The sequence below is a fragment of the Beta vulgaris genome, chromosome 6 (assembly GCF_026745355.1).
Source record: "Beta vulgaris subsp. vulgaris cultivar EL10 chromosome 6, EL10.2, whole genome shotgun sequence".
NCBI lineage: Eukaryota > Viridiplantae > Streptophyta > Magnoliopsida > Caryophyllales > Amaranthaceae > Beta > Beta vulgaris.
Window position 1 is genome coordinate 47,939,452 of NC_079207.1, and position 5,713 is coordinate 47,945,164.

The 5,713-nt window shown below is 34.8% G+C and overlaps 1 non-coding gene across 1 annotated transcript; it reads left to right on the forward strand.

The window, feature by feature from the left end:
- The first annotated feature begins 1,067 nt into the window (after positions 1–1,067).
- LOC125499169 (small nucleolar RNA R71) lies at positions 1,068–1,174 on the forward strand. Its single transcript, XR_007275887.2, has one exon. It is a non-coding gene; the product is annotated as a small nucleolar RNA R71 (small nucleolar RNA).
- Positions 1,175–5,713: the final 4,539 nt, after the last annotated feature.

The following is a 5,713-nucleotide window of genomic DNA, read 5'->3' on the forward strand; positions in this document are numbered from 1 at the left end:
ACCTGAAGATTCTTGACGACTTCCAAAAACTTACCAAATTGCTTGTCCAGCTTACTCTTGAGGTGACGATTGGGGAAAGGAAGTTTGATAGGAGGAACTCAATAGCAGGCTTTTTGGCTTCATTGGTCTCTTCATGTTCAGTGGCTGCTTAGAGTTCTCCTTGTCATTTTTAGCTTCAGCTGGGACCTGTTCCTCATCATTTTCACACTCAAATATCATCAATAGGCATGGGTGGTCCATTGTAGTGAGAACCACTTCGGAGAGTGATGGCATTTGCCGAATCTGTAGGCTGAACAGGTTGTGCTGGAAGAGCACCTTGTTGTCGAGTAGAGTTCGAAGTAGCCAATTGTGCCAACTGATTCTCCAACATCTTATTGTGAGCAAGAATGGACTCAATTTGTGCTTGTCAGCTTGTCGATCCTTTTGCATTTGTAGCATCATGTTTCTCATCTCAACCATCATTGGATCGGCAGGAGGTGCTTGTTGAGATGGATTGAAAGGTGGTCTAGAGAAACCAGGAGGGTGTTGGGAAGGTTGTTGGTAGTACCTCTGGTTCAATTGTTGTGCTTGTGGTTGTGGTGCAGGAGGATTAGGACATTAGTGCTCTTGTAAGACAAGTTAGGATGATTTCTCAACCTTGGATTGTATGTGTTGGAGTATGGGTTGTTCGGCCGATATGCTTGAAAAGCATTAACTTGTTCGAGAGAACTCCGACACTCTTGTGCCCAATGTCCAACTATGCCACAATTATCACACATAATCTCGGAGGTAGTACCCAAAGCAGCAACACTTGCAGGAGAGGAGAGCTGCATATTGTCAAGTTTATTGCTGATGCATTCATCTGTGCAGCTAATAGGGATATAGAATCTATCTCATGCTTTCCACCCTTGTTAGCTAGTCCTCGAGGATTACCATATTGAGAGTTGTGGATAGCCATCTCCTCGATCAAATCATGTGCAGCATCAATTTCTAGTTTCATGAATCTCCCATTTGCTGCAGAGTCAAGGATAAGTCTCGAGTTGTTCCCCAAACCATTGTAGAATCCCTGAACTAGGAACCATTTTTGTAGACCATGATGGGGACATTCTCTCTGAAGATCTTTAAATCTTTCCCATGCCTCATGTAAAGACTCATCAGTCCCTTGGGTGAAGTTTGTAATCTGACTACGCAACCTAGCAGTCTTCTCTGGAGGGTAGTACTTTCTGTAGAAAGCTAGAGCCAAGGTATTCCAATCAGTGATCCCAAGAGTGGCTCGATTAATCCCATTGTACCACATTTTGCCTTATCTCGAAGTGAAAATGGGAAAAGAATCTCCCGAATCTGATCTTGTGTCACTCCCTGCTGCTTAATGGTAGAGCAATATTGGCAGAAATTCTGATAATGAAGATTAGGGTCTTCATTAGGTCCACCACCAAATTGTTTTCTTTCGATCATGTTTAGCAATGCAGGTTTGATCTCGAAATTTACAGCTTCGATTTCAGGCATTTGATTGCTCTTGGGAAGTTCAGCCAAAGAGGGTTGGGAAAAGTCAGTAAGCCTCCGAGCCATCTCTGATTCTGGTGGAGCAATAGAGACAATGCTGGTAGAATCAGAGTCAGAATCCAAAGGATTATCTTCCCTTGGATTATCTCGCAACTGTCTGGAAAAGTTCTTCTGTCTATGAAAGGATCTTTCGATTTCAGGATCAAATTGTAGGAAATTTGAACTCAAACTCCTGCGCATAGAAGAACTAAAGAACAAACAATTAAGAGATTTTGTCCCAAAGAACAAGTGTTCTCTGAGACGAGAGTATATAATCTAGACTCTAAAACAATTAAAGAAAATGGAACAAAACCGTTTCCCCGGCAACGGCGCCAAATTTTGACAGGCTAAAGTCGTATCACCTTATCAAAAGTAATCCTAAAGTCCTCTAACAAATAGTAGTCAGGGAAGTAGGGTCGAATCCACAGAGAAACAGTGTTCTTTTCCTAATTGTCAGTCAAATCTAGAGTATAGGAACGAGTGTTTGTGAGTAATTATACTAAACTAGACTATAACTATATCAAGAATTATCAATAAAAAAAGTCTAGGGATAGGTTCACCAATGATCAATATTTCGGGATGAAACACAAAAATCAACAATTAATAATGCAGTTAAATAGATTGATTCGCTCTCTCAAGTCTAAATCAACATAGAAGATATTAACAGGCTCTCGCAATTTATTAATACCAATTCTACCTATTGAAACTAGCCTTAATATCAAGTTTATACCTCTCGGCGCATAACCTAATATTGCAACACTATAACAATCAAATCTGGCCAAATTGGATTGAATAGACATAAAAACATTAATAGGAATCAACATGCATCAATAAAAATCAATACTTTAATAAACATCCCTTCCTAATTGATCATGGATCCCCTAAACCCTAGAAATAAACTACTCAATCATAATTGGGAGAAACATATTCATAATTAAATAAGCAAACATGAATTAATAATAAAGGATTGAATAGGAATAAGAAGAGAAAAGAAATAATACCAATTATAGAACCAAGCTTGCAAAAATCAAAGCTTCTATTGAAAATTCAATGTAATTGGGGAAAAAGCAAAACTAGGGTTCTTCAATAATTGAGAGAAAAAGAGTTTAATCTTTATGAATTAATGATGGAAAAACAAAATAGAAAATAAGATAGGAAATAATAATATTCCCTTGAGTCTTTATACCTTTCTATTTCCTAAAACAACTAGAAAAATAGAGTCTAATTCGTCAAAAGATAAAGCCTTATTCGACTAGGAAACCCGGAATAACCCGCGGCCGCGGGTTTTCGGGCTGCAAAACAGCGTCAACTTGCAAAGACTATATCTCCCAAACTAGAAGTCGTATCCGGGCGTGTAATATACCGTTGGAAATCTCTTCAAGTCTAGTTTCCAACCCCACTGGAATCACTAAATTCCGATCTCTGAATAATGAGTTATGATCAAAAGAGTGCACATGACTCAATTTCCATACTTCTTTTAATATGTTTCCGCTATGTTTGAGTTGCAATCCGACTCGAAGATGCCCTTTGGACACCTCATTTGACTTAGCTCCTTCCTAGATGCTTCTCATTCTTAAGCTTGTCCAATGATACTCCAATTGTGTTCTCAATACCTGAAAACTATCAAAAACACCGAAATCACACACAAGAGTGATATCTTCTCAACTTAAGTAACTAATATGCAATTATGGACTAAGAATGCAACTAAATGATCCTAAAATGCAACCTAAATGCATCATGAAATACCTATATTAATATGACTCATCATCGTTCCACTTTTTTTACTCATTAGAGTGGTTTTAAGCTGTTGATTATTCGAATTTTATGATTCACATAAGTTTTACATATTAATATTTTCTTTTAGGGAATACATATTAATATTTTCTTTTAGGGAATACATATTAATATTTTCTTTTAGGGAATACATATTAATATTTTCTTTTAGGGAATACATATTAATATTTTATTTTAGGGAATACATATTTGCAGATCATACTTTCTAAATTCACTTTAGCAGCACAATCCTCATTTATTATATACATATTAATATTTTCTTTTAGGGAATACATATTAATATTTTATTCTTATGTGTCTAAGAGGGTTGGCAACCCTAAGAGTTAATCATTTTCCAACAAAAACCCTACCTCTCATTTCTCTCTCATCTTTACAGCCGACATCACTCATCTCTTTTCTCTCTCATATCGCCATTTTTCGTTCTATCTCTCTCTGTCTCTTCGGTTCTCCTCTTTATTGTCTTTCTCTCTCCGATTCTTCCCCTCTTCACTCTCCCTCTCTCTTCGATTTTCTTCCTCTCGACAAGCAAAACCCCACTGCACACTAGCAACAATCCCGGACCACCAGACGACTTGCGCAACCACCGCCGATGCGCTTCTCATCACTCTCTTCAGATCTGGTATGTTTCTGGTTTTTTAGGTGCGATTATATATGTTTTTAGGTTTTTAGTTTCGGTTTCATTGGTTTTTAGGGTTCAATTATTTGATTTTTCGGTTGAAATATATGATTTCTTGGGTTTTTAGATTCATTATATAGGGTATTTCCGTGTTCTTTTCGGTTTGGAGTTTTTACAGTTCTTTAATTATTTTTTCTTGGTTATTTTGATATATTTGCCTGGGTGGTTTTTCGATTGATATTATTTCAATAAATATTTTGGCACTTTCGATCTTTTGATTGATTTACGATTTTTTTTCTGGGTTTTTCAATTATTTCACTGATTTTTTCTTTTTTTCAATTGTTTCGATTGGTTTTTGAGTTTTTTTTTCAATTATTTCGATTTATTTTTTATATTTTTCTGGTTTTTCAAATTTTTTTTTGGCCTTTTCGATCTTTAAATTGATTTTCGATTTTTTTTGGGTTTTTCAATTTTTTCGATTTCTTATTTCAATTGATTTGCGTTTTTTTCGTATGAATGTCGTATGAATGAAGTATGAACAGAGAAAGTATGAATGAAGTAAGACTACTTAGAAATTAAGAAGAAAAGAAAAAATAATGTGCAGAAGCACAGATATACTACATAACCATGGAGTATTTTGCATAACAAGGAACATATTTCTACTCGCATGAAGAATCGAGTGAAGATGTTATCTCATGGATCCCTTTACTCAGTTCTATGAACCTCTTGTTTCAGCTCTCATTATATGTTTGTTGGTTCTTTTCGTGTAGCTTTTTAAAATTCTTTCTCTCTTCTTATTTCTTAAAATTATAGATGAATGCCCCTCAAAAAAAAATTATAGATGACTGTAAATCTTTGATTTATCTTTTAAAATTGTGTGGGCTTGCTGGTTGCAGGAAGGTATAGCTTTGACTGTCAAGCCATTTTCTCATATGGCTAAAAGCTCGTTACGCTCTAAAGAATACAAGTTCTTGAGAATTGATGTTTTAATATTATATATCAACAACAATAATTGCTTGAGAATTGAGTTTGTAATTGCTTGTTGATTGATATAATATGCTCTGTAAAACAATCAACACAATCCACAGTAAAAGTATAATGATCAAAACAATCTTTTTTATTATTACCATTATCATATTGATTAATTCGAATCTTTAATCTCATTCATGGGTTTTGATTATGTTGATTGTTTCATTCCAATTTTGCATTGTTGTTTAATTGTTGTTTTATGGGTTTTGATTATGTTGATTTAATTGTTGTTTTTTAATTGTTGTTTTATGGGTTTTGATTATCTTGATTTAATTGTTGTTTTTTGTTTTACAGATGGTGGATGATTCAAAGAAGTTACAGGCTTATAGCAATCATAAGAGAGTTCCAAGTGCACTCGAAACATCGGAAGAATAAAGAATTTTAAGAATGGCCCTTCTGTATATTTTTTTTTATGGTTTATCATCGATTAACTGATAAGTTATTGTAACTTTTTTTGTTAGGGAGTTTTATTTATATATTTGTTTTTTAATAGTCTGTTAGAAATAATCATTGTACATTTGGTCAAAGTTGAAATAATACTATTTTTTTTTATTTTCAATTGCCTCCTTTCTTTACTTTATATTTGTCTGACATGATTCAGAAAAATTGATAGCCAAAACATTTGTCAGCCACAAATTTCAATTTTAAAATTTCAATTTAATTGGATCATTATTGGCGTCGTAGGTAGAACCGAAGCAAATAGTTGATGGACTTATTGCGTCGTTGCCAGTTGTGCCCCTATTAGAACCGACG